Genomic DNA, 18,710 nt, shown 5'->3' with positions numbered 1-18,710 from the left:
AGTTCTCGACGCTACTTGAAACACCTAGATAGCAAAACAGTAGAATCTCGATTATTCGTTGTCCAAGGGAGCGGTAATTTTATACAAATTATCGAGGTTTTCGATTAAGCGGTGTTAAAATTTGAAGGAAATGGCTTCAAGGACCGACAGCTTATACGAATTATCGAGAATTTCAATTTATTTAGGTACGAATTATCGCGATTCTACTGTAGCTTGATCATTAGGGCAAAAGGCTGCAAACCTCAACAAAGACCTGTACCATAATTTTTGCTTATGCTCAATTCAGTATGGGAACACACTACCGCGGCGGGTTTTTCGAAACCAGCTTGACACGGAACCACACAACAACCGTGTTCCGGCCAGTGGCTACCACCTCAGTGTACACATGTTTGTGTATTTTTGGATCGTTTTTCTGTGCTGGGAGCAGCATATCCCAGAATACCTGTTCCGGATTCTTTTGGTCTGTACCGGAAAGGAGGGAAACCCAGGCCCAATTTATTTGTGCTCACTTGGTCACATCCGCATCCACCACACTTTAACTTTGGTGAGATGCAATAGATGTCGGGAGTGGGTACATCTCAGGGGATAATCTAGAGTCGTCCATCAAATGGACTATGACAGGGACTATGTTGCTGAATGCTGCGTGAACACAGCCCCCAGTGATACGCAACACCCTCGGAGTCCCCCCAACAACAGCCGCACACGCAGAACTTAACACCAGCCGCTGTTCCTCAAATCCCTAAAAATGCACCTTTTTGCAATTTAATTCCAAGGGATTCGGAGGTATGATCGAGGAAATAGCGTATTTCATGGTCACGGCGGTTCAGGAAAATACGTTTAGCAATAACTGCAGCTTACAGCGTGGTGATGGTTACAACTTACTGAAGAAGGATTGCATCAGAAGTGGAGGTTGGGGATTTGCTTTCCTATTGCACTAGTATGTTCAATACAGACATATCTCGCTTAAGTTTGGCTCTAATGACCCGTACATGGAATGTATGGGTGTAGCAGTCAGGGGTTGATCTTCCGAGGTAAGAGTTGCTAAACGTATATATCCCGCCGATAAATAGCTGCACTCCACCATGTTATAGGCCCAACCGTTTTTTGAATGTTATAACCGCCTGGTCTTTGGGGATTTAAATGCTCATCATGAGTTATGGCATTCGGTCCTCGGAAATGACCACGTTTTGCGCTGTCAATGAGGACGCCCATATCAGAATCAGCGGAGAATGTCACAGTTCGCCAGAAATAACCATCGTGTCACCTGGTCTGACAAATGACGTCACCTGGCAATCTGTCGTTTCTCAGACCAGGACTTTTCCAGTGCAAGCCGTGTTATATGAACAGTAATTTTGGGGCTTAACTAATCAATAGTCTTCGATACTGTCATGCACTTCCCGCCGTTTGAGGACATCGAACAGGCAACCCTCCGGCTGAGTTTGAAACTTTGGATAATAAATTACACGTGTGATATCTCCGGAACCGTTTAGCCTCTACCTCTTCTGTATTCCACCACCAGACGGCATTGAGATCGTAACGTATGCGGAAGATTGTACGATCATGGCGTCAGCTACCTTCCCAGATGGTATTTGAAAAAGGCTGAACTCAATATGGGTAATCTTACCAACTTTTTCCACGCGAGAAATATGCAAATATCGGCGACTAAAAATATACATACGGCCACTCTGTTCACCACATGGACGGCAGAGATGAGAACAGAGTTATTGAATGTCATGGTTGATGGTAGCAGAATTCCGACTACAAACTACGCCAAAATTTGCCACGTATAACGCTATAGGCCTGTCTGTGGTAAGCTTTGCGGCAAATGCAAATGTTAGTGCAACGCGATGGAAAAATATTCAAACCTATCAGAATGCCGCCCTGAGAACTGTAACAGGATGCCTCTTCAGTGGACCATCTACATGAGAAGGCAAAAATTCTTCCAGTAAAGCAACACAATGACATGCTTTCGCTGCAATATTTGCTCGGGTGTTAACGCAAGATCCATCGTAATAACCCCAACACAGGCATGTCAGGAGGGATCTTCATGATCTAGAAAGAGAGGTACAACATTACAAGAGAGAACCCCTGGATCAACTTGCCTATCAAGCAGGTTTAAACAGCATTCATACCGTGGTAGTCGCACATGCCATAAGCAGCTATCGTGTGAATCAATCGCAGCTGAGGAGCGTCGGCTACCATGACAAACCAGAATAGTTTTGGCTCTACTACGCTCGAGATGGTGCAGCCGTCTAAATTCCTAAAAGGATTGATGACACCGTACAAAACATGTGCCCACCATGAGTCACAGGACCGCACGACATACTGCACCTTTTCAGCAACCCTGCCATACCTACTCAACTAACTCCAGTAGATCTGTGGTAACATCCCATCGAAGCACCCACATTCCTAGAACTGGAGATAGATCCAGAGCAGGATTGAGCGGAAATTTTGATTTACAAACATAAAATAAAACAAGTAAGAGAGAGCTATAGTCGGACGGGCCGATCATTAGTTTTCTACGGTATTTATTTTATATTATTACGTCATGTTAAATGTTATTTTAAAAATTGTATTAAAAAACATTTAAAAATAGTTTTAGGTGATTTTTAACCAATTGACCAAAGAACAAGTAAGAAAGCACCAGTCAGCTGTGCTGACAGATATATTTATAACATCAGCCTCTGACCAAAAAATTAAGCAAACACCATAATTATACCGTATATGAAATATGAATATTGATTTTGTATCAAAAGTTTGCTTCAAAATTCGTGGAATCTGTAGGTACCGTAATGTGGAACTGACGTATACCAACAATTTTTAATAAGCAAAATTCTGATTCAAACTTTTGCTAAAAAAATTTAAAACGACCCGAGAAGAGATCTTAAACTTCACTTTCTCCAAATTTTGTGTGGAAGGTACTCGAAGGAGTTGATATGCATAGTCCATATTCAAACCTGATCCATATCTAGAAGGAATAATAAATGTGCTAATTTGGGACCAAATCGGTTGCTCCCTTCGAAAATTATCGTTCACACCATTTTATAGAACATTTTTGAACTTTTGTGAAGGGGTGAAACGATATGGCCCATATTCGAACTTAAACTAAGTTTTGGCAAAATATTACGAAGTTCAAAATTTGGTTGAACCGTTCGAGAATTATCGTGCGCACCAGCCAACCAGGCAGACGGACAGGGCTAAATCGACTCTAACTTGTCTGAAACGAATTTCCTCCAAACGAAACCCGTTATTTCGATTAGGCACATATTTGATCGCATCAAAGTGTATAAACTCTTGCTAGACTAAATGGCTGTGGTAAAAAACGACCAATGGTACACAAGCTCCAGACCCCATACAGCATTGTAATTTTCATCATATTTACGATATAAATATTTTACGATCATCACCAAAACTAATCGTTTCTATTCTGGTCAGAAGCCGACCTCCATACAAAATTTCCTGACGATTATTTCATAACTGCGGCCTGTAGTTTGATTACAATTTTTATGGACGCGGTATAACTTGAATTTTCGGAAAAAAATTTAATACCCTTTCCACATCGTGGTGTAGGGTATAAACACTCTTACAACAACAACTACAGCTATTTAAAGAACCAAACAAGTAATTAAGTATCTAGTACTATTGACATGTTTTGCTGAAACATTTTCCGCCACATTTCGTGTTGAAGAATAGTATCAAACCTAATAATAAAAATCTGTCTATGTATATATTTTAATTTGCTATTAGCGTTTCTTTGTTTAATTTTTTCAATAACATATTTCCTCGATCTAATTTCCGTTATAAAAAAATAAAACTAAAAATATATTATAAAGTGGATCATCTCGATTTAACAACAATTGATCTCATTATCATTTGTGATTAATTAATGAAATTCATCATCATCATCAGCATAAAAACGTGAAATAGATCAAAACTACAAAACGCAAACATATTCATCATTGAATACCGTCTGTGAAAGCACCAAATTTGGATTTGTATTGATAACCACTTTGGTGACGTAAATTTGTTTAATAAACAGTTTAATAGTACAACCGATTGAAATATTCAAAACCACGCCTCTTGACATTTATGTCGATTTTATGATCTACACACGCTTAGTTTGCGAAATGTGATTAAAAACGAGTTCAAGATACCCATAACACGAAACAAAAAATATATTACCGCCCATTTTGCGAATATTCCACGCTAGAGAGGCGGTCAATGAAAATGTTTTAGCCCAATCAGAGTCTTAAAGTTACTTGTGGGTGATAATAAATATGCATTTAACACCTACTAATGGCTCTTTAAGAAGAGCATTAGCAGTACCATCACGTAAATATATTCGTGTTTATACCAAATCCAAATTTTATTGCATTTTTATAGCTTCTCCAAGGCGAATTAAATTTCGTTTAGCGCCAGCCGTAGCTTAACTAATTATTTAAAGTAGATCGACAAATTATAGAAGTAATAAAACCAAGGAGTTTGAAAATGTTTTTGATATAATGAAAGTAATCAAAATTGCACATTCTATAAAGCGTAAGAATTTTCTTATAACACTGTGCAGCAGCATTTTTGGGGGGTGGAAAATTTCTTTTGGAGATGAAAGCCCTTGATGAGTATACTAAGAACCCAAAAGGAAATTTTCGCCGTAGGTCAAGTTTCTGAGATATCGCGCGATGAAGTTTTTGATTTTTTCCCTATACTACTTGGGAAAATAGCACCATATCTCTGTTTGGCGTTGCTGTAGCTTCGTTTTGATGTGACATGTATTCAGTGAAATCGATTGGTGAATCTTTTTGTAGAACATTTCATTCTTCTAACTCATTGCCTTTCATGTCCTTTTCGTCCTTTATTTCTTGAACCGTAGTGAAAGTACCACAAGATGAGATTTTTCAGCATCCAGATATTCTACAAAAATGTTGCTCAGAAGATTTTAGGTACGGTTCTCTTTGACAACTAATCGATTTTGTCCCGTTTTCATTGTCATTTTTGACATTTATTCGGACTTGGTTCAGAAATTTGACCTATGGCAAAACTGTCCTTCCGGGTTCATCATATCACCTTCATCGACATTCATCGCCAAAAAGAATTTTTTACCCCCAGCCTTTGATCTCCATATATGCGCGTACTGATATTTTTCCTTAAAAACGGTTTAAGAAAACGATTTTTTTGTCCTAGAACTGCAACTAGCAACGTTTTCATAAGCCAATTAATTTAATTTGATTGACAACTCTATAAGCTTTTTAATGGTATACATATAATTTTAATCGGTTACTTAAAACCGGTTCAAAAATCGGTTTTAGTGTCGGAATATCCGGTTCAAAAATTGAGATAACCGGATCTATCCTCCAAGAAAATTTGTTATTAACATGTTCATCAATACAAGAGCTATTTGTGGTAAATATTTCAGAAACATCCCAGATGTCTACATAAGCAATACCCATTGGTAATGTCTACATACCTATGCATAACCAATAACGAATATACAGAAAAACAAAACATAGTTTAATTCTGAACCAAGTCCGAATAAATGTCAAAAATGACAATGAAAACGGGACAAAATCGATTAGTTGTCAAAGAGAACCGTACCTAAAATCTTCTAAGCAACATTTTTGTAGAATATCTGGATGCTGAAAAATCTCATCTTGTGGTACTTTCACTACGGTTCAAGAAATAAAGGACGAAAAGGACATGAAAGGCAATGAGTTAGAAGAATGAAATGTTCTACAAAAAGATTCACCAATCGATTTCACTGAATACATGTCACTTCAATACGAAGCTACAGCAACGCTAAACAGAGATATGGAGCTATTTTCCCAAGTATTATAGGGAAAAAATCAAAAATTTCATCGCCCGATATCTCAGAAACTTGACCTATGGCGAAAATTTCCTTTTGGGTTCATAGTATACTAATCAAGGGCTTTCATCTCCAAAAGAAATTTTCGACCCCCCAGACTTTGAGTTCCATTTTGTGTCACAGTGTAATTTGTAACAGAAATAAAACTAATTAATTCATATAAAAGTTCGGATCCGACGAACTTTACGCTTTTTTACTTGTTTTTGGTTAATTTATTACAGAGGTGGTGGTACTACATGGAAAGATGCAACAAAAATACTCCTACGTAATATATCGAAGTGAAATTTCTATCAAGAGTTCCCCGTGTCCGGATCCCTCAAAAATACTGCTTACGCCCCTGCTACACACCCTTACAACACAATAGAAAGACGGAGGAGCATTGAATTCTATTCAGTTCTATGAAATTTTAGTTACGGCAACATATTGAAATACAGGTACTTAGGAAGCAAAACGCCAATAGGCGTTGGTGGAGTGGTGGGACATACACAGAAAGGTGCAAATATTTCTACGTAATATATAGAAGTAAAGTTTCTAGCAATAGGTCCCATTGACCGGGCCCCTGAAAATACACTGCTTACGCCCCTGCTACACGCCCTTAGCTTCAATCTACTATATATTTTTAGGTTGTAACCTTATAAAAACATAAACCAATTCTAAGATTGTAGAACTGTGAACAGCTTCCTAGTAATAGATGTTAAACATTTAAAATTTGGTGGCTAAATGTTCTAAAGAAACCCAACTTGGGTCCCAGCCTTTTCCAATGACAAAAATATATAGTAGATTGAAACTAAGGGCGTGTAGCAGGGGCGTAAGCAGTGTATTTTTCAGGGGCCCGGTCAATGGGAACTATTGCTAGAAACTTTACTTCTATATATTACGTAGAAATATTTGCACCTTTCTGTGTATGTCCCACCACTCCACCAACGCCTATTGGCGTTTTGCTTCCTAAGTACCTGTATTTCAATATGTTGCCGTAACTAAAATTTCATAGAACTGAATAGAATTCAATGCTCCTCCGTATTTCTATTGTGTTGTAAATCAATTTCCCGTTATTCAGATAAGCAGATAGGATGCTTTTCAGAAATGCTAATACTTTGAATTTTGATTCCATTGTTTCTAGGACGCCTCTCCATCTGAGGCTGTTGAGGGCGTTTTTAACATCGAAGGTGGCTAGTAATATCAGTGGTCTGCTATGATGATTTTTCTGTCTTAAAACAGAAGATCTCCTTTCTCAAGGGCTCAAATTGAATTTTAATGTTTGGTCAAGTTAACAAAATATGATTAGATGATTTTAATCATCACCGTACAGTCGATGTCCCAAGAAAATTCAACCCTATAAGGTATATATTCTTAATCAGCATAAAATTTTTTGGCGATATACAGTGTTGGTCACACAATTAGCACACCTCACTACCAACATTTATTTTGCATAAAAAGACCTTCAAAAGTTTTTATCTATATATATAAAAGAGCTTAGTGAGTGAGTGACTGAGTTACTGAGTGACTGACATATCATCGCCCAGACGAAACCGCTAAAGCTAGAAAGCTGAAATTTTGACTGTGGGTTGCTGTCGGTGTGTAGGGTTGAGATAAGGCTGGGTTTTTGGAAATTCGACCTAGAAGGGTACGAAAAGTACTAAAAGGTACTAAATATGGTACCCTTTGTATTATGCAAACTGGAAGAGCTAGAATTCTGAAAGTTGGAATGAGGGTAACTGATGGAGATTTAGAAAGATGTACCAAAGGGTTTTTGGAAATTCGACTTATAAGTGTACGAAAAGTTACTAAATTTGGTACCAATTGTATATTTTGAGCGGATATAGCTACAAAATTCATATCTGGTATGGATATCAAGGTTGGGAATTGGTGTTGATATAAGGAAATGATTTTGGAAGTTCGTACTTATGTGAACGAGTAGTACTAAATGGTACTAAATTTGGTACAATTTGGATTTGGGTGAACGGATAGAGCTGAAAAACTGAAATTTGGAATTTAGATTACCGTTGAAGCGTACGATTGAGATATGGGTGTAGTTTTGGAAATTCATACTTATGTGTACGAAAAGTACTAAATGGTACCAAATTTGGTACAATTTGGATTTAGATAGACATGGAAACCTGAAATTTGGAATTAAGATTACTGATGGACTGAAGGATTGAGGTAGTTTTGGAAATTCTTACTTATGGGTACGAAAAGTAGTAAACGGTACTAAATTTGGTACAAATTGGATTTGGGTGAACGGATAGAGCTGGAATCCTGAAATTTGGAATTTAATTACGTTTGGAGTGTTGGATTGAGTTAGTCTTGGATATTCATACTTATAAGTACGGAAAGTACTAAATGGTACTAAATTTGGTACAATTTAAATTTAGTTGAACGGATAGAGTTGGAATCCTGAAATTTCGAATTAAGGTTACTGATGGAGTGTAGGATTGAGGTAGTTTTGGAAATTCATACTTATGGGAACGGAAAGTACTAAATGTACTAAATTTGGTACAATTTATATTTGGGTGAACGGATACAGCTGGAATCCTGAAATTTCGAGTTAAGGTTACTGTTGGAGTGTAGGATTGAGGAAGTTTTGGAAATTCGTATTTATGGGTACGATAAGTACTAAATTTGGTACAATTTGGATTTTAGGGAACGAATAGAGCTGGAATCCTGAAAGTTGGAATTAAGATTACTGTAGGACTGCAGGATTGACTTAGTCTTGGAAATTCGTCATTATGGGTACGGAAAGTACTAAATGGTACTAAATTTGGTACAATTTATATTTGGGTGAACGGATACAGCTGGAATCCTGAAATTTCAATTTAAGGTTACTGTTGGAGTGAGGATTGAGGAAGTTTTGGAAATTCGTACTTATGGGTACGATAAGTACTAAATTTGGTACAATTTGGATTTTAGGGAACGAAAAGAGCTGGAATCGTGAAATTTGGAATTAAGATTACTGTTGGACTGTAGGATTGAGTTAGTTTTGGAAATTCGTACATATGGCTACGGAAAGTACTAAATTTGGTACAATGGTACTAAATTTGGTGCAATTTAAATTTAGGTGAACGGACAGAGCTGGAATCGTGAAATTTTTAATTAAGATTTCTATTGGGGTGTAGGATTGAGCAAGTTTTGGAAATTCGTACTTAGGGGGTAAGAAAATTAATAAATGGTACTCAATTTGGATTTGTGTGCACGGATAGATCTGTAATCCTGAAATCTGGAATTAAGGTTACTGATGGAGTGAAGGATTGAAATAGTTTTGGAAATTCATACTTATGGATACGAAAGTACTAAATGGTACTAAATTTGGTACAATTTATATTTGGGTGAACGGAATCCTGAAATTTCGAGTTAAGGTTATTGTTGGAGTGTAGGGTTAAGGAAGTTTAGGAAATTCGTACTTATATGGCTACGAAAAGTACTAAATGGTACTAAATTTGGTTCAATTTGGATTTGGGTAAAGGGAGAGAGCTGGAATCCTGAAATTTAGATTACTGTTGGAGTGTAGGGCTGAGATAGTTTTGGAAGTTCGTACTTATGGTTACGAAAGTACTAAATGGTACTAAGTTTGGTACAATTTAGTTTTGGGTGGACGGATGATCATGAAATTTGGAATTACTGTTGCAGATAGTTATTGAAATTCGTACTTTTATACGAAAAATATTAATGGTATTATGAATAGAGATGTAATACGGAAGTTTGGTATTATACACCCTCTTGATGTGTAGGGTTGAGATATGGATGTGGTTGTGGATATACGTACAATAAGTGTACGAAAATTACAAAATGGCAAAGAATTTGGTTCGAATTGTTATTGTGTAAATTAGTAGAGCTGAAATTGTGAACTTCGGTATTATGTATACGTATTTATGTATACGAAAAATACTAAATTGCGATTGGGATTTAGTTTTGGATAAAAGGAAGTAGTTTTTTAACTTATACATATTATAAGTACTGAATTTGGTACCAGTTTGACGTTGCTTGAAGGGATAAAGGTGGAATTTCCAATTGTTGTATGAGGGATGGTGTTGGTGTTTAGATAAGTATTTTTTGAAATGCATACAAATTCTGAAATTAGGCTGAGGGCTGGCTGACTTATTGAGAAATACGAAATGTACTAAATGGTATTAAATTTGACGTTGGTGTAGCAATGAAGCTGGGATTATATAATTAGTGTGTGAAAAGTACAAAATTGCAATAAATTTGGTATTGGGCTAAGGATTAGGAGTGGAATTCTGGTATATTATTTATTTGTTAAGTTCATTGTTAGAAGTGGTCGTACAATAAATGTATTAGAAGTATTAAGTAATACTAAATATTGAAGAACTGGTATTGAGTGAATCGATAAATGAAATTTGTTGTAAGGATCACTGTTGGGATTGGATCAGAATGTTTATTAAAATCCACCTTTAAATGTATGAAAGGTTTCTACATGTAATACCATTGGCATTGGGTGAACAAGTAGAGCTAAAACTGTAACATATGAGCTAAGGTTGTGGATTCTAAAAATTGTACTGAATAATGTACTATTGTTTCTATGTTAACACAAATTCGGTTTCAAAATAATGTAATAATTGTTCCACAAGCATCCCAGACGGGACAAGGGAGACTTCTCTCATATCATTGAGTGCACCCCGTTTCATATTAGCTCAATTATATGGGACCTACTGTTTATCGCCGAAAAATTTGGAAAATCGACCTAGAAGGGTACGAAAAATACTAAATGGTACTAAATATGGTACCCTTTCTATTATGCAAACGGGAAGAGCTAGGATTCTGAAATTTGGAATGAGGGTAACTGATGGAGATTTAGAAAGATGTACCAAAGGGTTTTTGGAAATTCGACTTATAAGTGTACGAAAAGTTACTAAATTTGGTACCAATTGTATATTTTGAGCGGATATAGCTACAATTTTCATATTTGGTATGGAAATCAAGATTGGGAAGTGGTGTTGATATAAGGAAATTATTTTTGAAGTTCGTACTTATGTGAACGAGTAGTACTAAATGGTACTAAATTTGGTACAATTTGGATTTGGGTGAACGGATAGAGCTGAAAACCTGAAATTTGGAATTTATATTGCCGTTGAAGCGTACGATTGAGATATGGGTGTACTTTTGGAAATTCATACTTACGTGTACGAAAAGTACTAAATGGTACCAAATTCGGTACACTTTGTATTTAGATAGACATGGAAACCTGACATTTGGAATTAAGATAACTGATGGAGTGAAGGATTGAGGTAGTTTTGGAAATTCTTACTTATGGGTACGAAAAGTAGTAAACGGTACTAAATTTGGTACAAATTGGATTTGGGTGAACGGATAGAGCTGGAATCCTGAAATTTGGAATTTAATTACTTTTGGAGTGTAGGATTGCGTTAGTCTTGGAAATTTATACTTATGGGTACGGAAAGTACTAAATGGTACTAAATTTGGTACAATTTAAATTTAGTTGAACGGATAGAGTTGGAATCCTGAAATTTCGAATTAAGATTACTGAAATACTTATGGGAACGGAAAGTACTAAATGTACTAAATTTGGTACAATTTATATTTGGGTGAACAGATAGAGTTGGAATCCTGAAATTTGGAATTAAATTACTTATGGAGTGTAGGATTGAGGTAGTTTTGGAAATTCATACTTATGTGTACGAAAAGTACTAAATGGTACAATTTGGATTTAAATAGACATGGAAACCTGAAATTTCGAATTAAGGTTACTGATGGAGTGTAGGATTGAGGTAGTTTTGGAAATTCATACTTATGGGAACGGAAAGTACTTAATGTACTAAATTTGGTACAATTTATATTTGGGTGAACGGATAGAGTTGGAATCCTGAAATTTGGAGTTATGTTTACTGTTGTAGTATAGGAATGCGGTACTTTTGGAAATTCGTACTTATGTGTACGAAAAGTACCAAATTTGGTACAATTTGGATTTGGTTACAGAGATAGTGATACAATGATAAAATTTGGAATTAAAATTTCTGTTGCAGTATAGGATTGAGGTAGTTTAGTCAATTCGTACTTATTTGTACGAAAAGTACTAAATGGTACTAAATTTGATACAGTTTGGATTTGTGAGAACTGATAGAACAGGAAACCTGAAATTTGTAACAATGATTACTTTTGGAGTATAAGAATGAGGTTTAGGAAAATCGTACCTATGTGTATTAAAGCTACTAAATGGGACTAAATGTGGTACAATTTGGATTTGGGTGAACGAACAGAGTTGGAGTTCTAAAATTTGGAATTAAGATCACTGTTGTAGTGTCATATTGAAATATGGAGGAAGTTTTGGAAATTTATATTGGGATGTAGGAAATGGTACTAAATTTGGTACAATTTGGATTTGGGTGAACGGATAGAGCTAGAATCCTGAAATTGGGAATTAAGATTTCTGTTGGAGCGAAGGATTGAAATATGAAAAAAAGTTTTGGAATCGTACCTTTCTGAACTAAATGGTACATGGTACTAAATTTGGTACATTTTGGAGTTGGGTGAACGAATAGCGCTGGAATCATGAAATTAAGACCTAAAATTACACTTGAAGTGTAGGATAGAGGTATGGATGTAGTTTTGGAAACTTATCATTTGTGTACGAAAAGTAATAATTGGTAGTAAATGGGGGTACAATTTCAATTTGGATGAAAGAATAGAGCTCGGATCCCGAAATTTGGAATTAAGATTACTTTTGCGGTGTAGGATAGAGATATGGAGGAGGTTTTGGAAATTCGTTCTTATGTTTACTAAATTTGGTACATTCGTACTTATGTGTATGAAAAGTTATAAGTGGAACTAAATTTGGAACCGTTTGGTATTTGCTAAATTAAGGAACTGGAATTTTGAATTTTAGTATTAGTGTTGGTGTGTACAATGGAGATAAGAAAGAAATTTCGGAAATTAGTGCTTATGTAAGCATACTAAATGTTGCTAACTTTGATGTTGTGTTAAGGAATAAAATTGGGATTCGAAAATTTGGTATTAAAGTCGCTGTTGGTGCGTAGGGATGTGGTTGTGGAAATAAGTTCCATAAGTATACGAAAAGTACTAAATCGTAGTCAATTTGTTATTGGATGTACGGATAGAGCTGGAGTGTAGCGTTGGTATATGGAGGTGGTTTGGGAAATATATATGTACCATAAATATACGAACACTACTAAATCGTTATAAATGTGGTATTTGATGTACGGATAGCGCTAGAATTTTAAAATTTGGTATTAGAGTCCCTTTTCGTATGTGGGGTTTTAATATCGAGAAGGTAGAGGTGTATGGTTGAGGTTTTGGAAATACAATAAGTACTACAGGAGTTGAGCTGGAACTTTGGGATAGCAGTTGGTGTATAGAGTGGAGATAAGGAGGATGTTTTGTAAATTCGTACTTATGAGTACTAAATGATACCAAATTTGGTACTGTTTGTATTTGTGAGAAAGAGCTGGAATCCTGAAATTTGGACTTAAGGAAATTACTGAATGGTACAGAATTTGGTATAGTTTGTTATTGTGTAATGTGATGAAATAGAAATATGAAATCTTAGGAGGAGATTTTGGAAATTCGTACGTATGTATATGAAAATTGTATCTGGGGAAACAGATAGAGCTGCACGCAGAGAAAAAATATTTTTCGCTTTTGTTGGAACAAAAATATATGTTTTGGTTCCAAAAATGTATTTGTTTTGTTCAAACATTGTAATCCAAATCCAAAAATACCATCTTTTGTTCCAAACATAGAAAACAAAAACAACTTTCGAATTTCCGCAATATTGTTAAAATCGTTAACAATACCGATTTTAGGAACTATCATAATCTAATTTTGTTTACAAAAAGTATTGTCAATACAGAAAACCAGCCCAGAAATTTTTGATTTGAGTGCATATACTTCTCATATACACTTTTCGCATAACTTGGATATAAATGTCGCGTATAATATTGCAATCATTGATGAACACAATACATGGTTTGCTGCATTGGCTGACAACAAAGACAAACAAAAAGCCACAAGAACCCACCACAACATAAGGAATAATTAAACACCATAACAAACATGAAAAGGAAAGAAGAATGAAACAAATCAGAAACAAATCAAAATAAGAGTCTCACAAGTACATACACACAAAAACAAAGGTAAAGGCAGCATGTCATACAAACACACCACAACTCACCAAAATTGTTTTTTCAACACGGCATCGAATAGCGAGAGAAGAGAAACAAATTTTCGAAGAAAAGAGAGAAATATTGTTCAGTTGACACAAACTATTTTTGGATTTACAATACTACATGAGGAATCCAACAATATGTTAACAATACATATTTTGCTCTTGGAATATTGTTGGATCAAACATATTTTTTTCTCTGCGTGTGGAAATGAGAATCCCGGTTGGTATATAGCGTTGATACCATTTTGGTATTGCGTGTGAGAATAAAACTGAAATTATGTAATTTGGAATTATAATATTAGTGTACTAAAAGTTCCAAAGGGTAATAAAAATTAAGTGTACTAGAAGTACTAAATATTACTAAAATTTTTAGTATTAATATTGAGTGAACGGCTAAATCCAGTGCTTTGAGATTTGGGATTTCATTAAAATCGTTATGAAAATTCGAACTTAAGACGTATGACATGTTTCTACATGTAATGCCATAGGCATTAGGTGAACAAGGAGTGCAAAAACTGTTAAATTTTAGATAAGGTCCAGGATTTAAATGTTGTATTATATATTGTACCATTGGTTTTATGTGAACGCGAAGTAACTTACTGAAATTAAGTAATTAAATTAGAGATATTTGACAATTTTTTTACAAGAAGGTTTTTATCCCTTAATTGAAATACCTTAAATGAATTGACAGCTGTTGATGTTTTGTGGTGAGGTATACCGTTTTTTTTTTTTTTTTTTTGGAAATTCAGACTAAAGGGGTACGAATAGTACTTAAATGAAATCAAGTATCAATTAACAACAACATTTTCATACCTCACCATTTCCATATGAAATATTGTTTATTCCTTTCCGCATACGAAGTAGCCTGCATTTTGCTAGTATTTAATAAAGTATTTGTACTAATATATTCTCAGTACTATGCTTAAAGAATACAGCGCAATACAGAAACTGAAACATAATTGTCAATTTGAATAACCTCAAAAAATGTAAAAAATTTCCTAAATTCATTGGACACGTAATTAGCACACCTTAAAAGAATCACTAATATTGTGAATAGTTTCAATATGTTCGTCCATATTCAGTTTTAAATCCCTTTCGTTTGGGAATAAGTTCCAGTCTGCTAGTTATACTCTCCACCAGTCTACGAAATTTCAGTGTCAGAAGGGAATTATATGGGGTACACCTTGGGTCCCAAGGACTGATGGAAATTTCAGTTTTTTAGTGTTTTTTATCGATTTTTTTCACATGTAAACAAGTTCATTGAGGCAAGTAGTTCATAGAAACATCAAGTAAAACATCATATTCCTGTTAATCTTTGTAAATTTGCGAATAGTGGGATGTACCCACCAGCAGTGTGCATCTGTAAAGTCCGTTTGACACAAAAATTTTCATTAAACAACTGTAATATGATGCTTTGAGCTATTGATTTTATAAATACGTATCCATCTGGGCTGAATTTTAGCGATATGTCGTTATGTATGCCACGATAAGCCTATCTTCATCTCTATTGGACCTACGCAAATTTCAATAATTTTCTAAACATAAGGCAAATGGGAGATAGTCTAGTGAGACCGCAAGATAATATGTTTCCCGGAGCTTAAACCAATTAAATTTAAAATCGATAATCCAGAAAACATTTATCTTGAATAGTATATGCCTACTTTCATGGATTTTAACCAATTTCAGCAAACCTCAAAATCCTTTTTTGTTAGAAAGGGGTTATACGTTTAAACATACTCATGTACTACGTGTTCACCTAGTGCTTTGTTGACAGTTTTGTAGTGATAGGTCTTTGGTGTTATTTAGACGTGTAATTTTGAATAACAAATGTTGTTACAAGTTGATCTTTCTTCACATAAGGGTGCATTTTATTGATCTTCTTTCTATAAACCACTTCCAAATCGAACATTTTTTTGAATGAATCATCGACCTTAAACACTTTTTGAAAAATTTTTGCACTTTATATTTAAATTTCGTTAATCGAGTAACAATTCCAATAATTTCAGATCCAATTGTACATTTGTTTTTAAAGTTTTGGCGACTTTCTGACGTTTAAGTGTACATTACGAAAAATGGTCCGCTATTGGGATATATTTTGAGATTCCGGGGTGATAAATTATTTTTCTTTCAAAAGCTGATTTGTTCAATACATTTTGAATATGAATTAACTTCAATATAAATTAATTTTTGTATATTAATTGAATTAAATTAAAAAATCTTAGGGTGTGCAAATTATATTTCCCCTTGAGAATTTGGGCGTCTTCACAAAGTTTTATTTTCAAAAAACCACTGATAATACTATTCACTTATATCATTAAATCTGTTAAATACATTATAGAAAAGGATTTTGTTTACGAAAATATTTCAATTTGCCTATAGAAAATCTAAGCTGACTGAAATCATTTTGCCCCAAAGGGGTGTGCTAATTCTGTGACCAACACTGTGCGAGTAGCCATGTCCGTCTGTCTGTTGAAATCAAGATACAGTTCGCAATATTTAAGGTAGAGCTTTATAATTTAGTACAGATGTTTATATTACTCCTAGCATGTTTGGTATTCAAAATGGGCTATGTCGGTTCCCGTTTTGATATAGCCCCCATAAAACGGTACCTCCCGATTTTCTTTATTTTGAAGGTTTCAGACCCATTTTTACGTTGAAGTAGCTGAAAATTGGCATTTAGTCTCTATTTCGGCTACAAGTCTTTTCCCCAGACATTTTTCAGTACCGACGTTTAGAAATAGCGCCATAGAAAGGAACCTCCCGATTTTCGGTGTTTAAAAGGTTTTAGACTCAATATCACAAGGAAATGGAATTTCGTGTTTAGACTTCTCCCAGAAATTTGTTGAACCAACGTAAGACTTCATTGTATTAATGAAAAAGTTACATTAAATAACTTTCATTATTGTTTCATAGTATTAATGTGAAAGTTTCATAGCAATAATAGAATTGTAACTTCTATCTACTTTATTGAATTAATAAATAAGTACTATTGCATAAGTGAGGAAATTTCATTCGAATTATGAAGAAACTCATTATCGTTATTTAATGAAATTTTTCATTTACGACGGTACAACCTTTTTCTTGCGCTAGTCCATACTTTCTGAGATATTGACCTAAAAGCTCCAAGATACCCTGACGGCACCAACCAAAATGACAAATCCGCAAGATAATTGTCGCAGGGAGTTTCTGATTGGTCTAAACTTTGCACATCGTATTATATTATCCAGTCATGTATCAGGTTAGAATATGGACTATATCGGTACACTCCTTCAGGTACCTCCCACACAAAATTCAGAAAAAGTGAACTTTAAGAGCTCTTCTCGCATGGTTTTGATTCTTTTTGCAGTAGGTTTTTCTAGCCGCCTCATGTGCACCGGTACATTTTTTCCCGGAGTAAGTCAATACTACTGAGATAATGGCGCAAAATCTCGAAAACCCTTCCGGTACATACTAAATGGCTATTGTGCAAGATAACTCTAAAACTTTTTCAAACATTTATTCCAAACTTATGAAGAGGTTTGGTTACTAAAATATTTGTTTGACATATGGTTTGGTATAGCCTTACATTACGGTACCTACAGATTTTAAAGCAAACTCCAGATACAAAATTTATAAAGTTTAAGCATTGTGGCGTTTTTTTATTGGGATAGCGTTTGCAATTTTGTTTTTTCAAAATAGTCTGGCTTAATCCCATTTTTGTTGTTTTAATATTTTAAAACAACTATTTTATTAGTGGAAAAGATTTGGCATTGTTCGCTAAGGGGTAAGGCAGGGAATACTATAGTTTCGATCCACGCCACTGGATCTCATCAGTTCCCTTGTTTCTTGTTTGTGGATATTCTCCACCGAAGTTATTTTTCAATAACTTCTTCAACAAGAAACTTTTTATACCCAAACATCAATCGTCAGCTCGAAGTATAAAGGTAAGCAAAGAAAAAAGTTCAATGAGAAGTTTTTCCTTGGCAACCTCATACAACTCCGACGAAAGTGTCTGCGAAAACAATTCAAACCTCTTCCACTTGTATGTGTCGTCGAGTTTCGACGAATGCACACACCAAAATTTGGTTGGTCTGCTTTATTGACTATGATTCAGTAGTTTCTTCATTAATATTATCAAAATGTTTGACATTATAATAAAGACTATAAAAACATTGATTGATGACCACAAACAGCAAAAAAATACAACTACAACCACTTGATATTTAAGTCATCTGTCTCTTCACATTATTTGGTCAGCTACTCATGGAATCACTGCCAATTAACTTAATTTATGATTTTAAATTCATAACCGATCATAATAAGTGGCGACAAGATTTAAAATCAAAACCAAATCTTATTGTCGTTAACAGCTTATTTCTCGTAATATTTGTATCAACTGACGCACCACAGCAAGAATATTTTAAATGCGTGGATTAAGATTTTTTATTTATTTAATTTTATAAACATATGTAGCTAATAAATATTTTTTTCAAATTGATATTTACCTTGATCTAGAATTCTGTAGCAGTTGTTGTTGTTGATTTGTTTCCTATTAATTGATCGCCTAATGACAGTGACTTCTAAGCTACATCCCGACATTTGGGTTTGTAGATGTTGTTGTAATGTGATGCTATTTTCTTCGAAAGACGGCAGAAATTTTGTTGAACATTCTCACACTTATCTTAGAAAGAAAGAAATACAAAATAATCAGAGAGGTAG

Source organism: Musca autumnalis, unplaced genomic scaffold, assembly GCF_047663935.1.
Source record: "Musca autumnalis isolate F117 unplaced genomic scaffold, ASM4766393v1 scaffold_1, whole genome shotgun sequence".
Classification (NCBI taxonomy): domain Eukaryota; kingdom Metazoa; phylum Arthropoda; class Insecta; order Diptera; family Muscidae; genus Musca; species Musca autumnalis.
The sequence above is the reverse complement of the archived record's forward strand: the minus strand, read 5'-3'. Positions refer to the sequence as shown.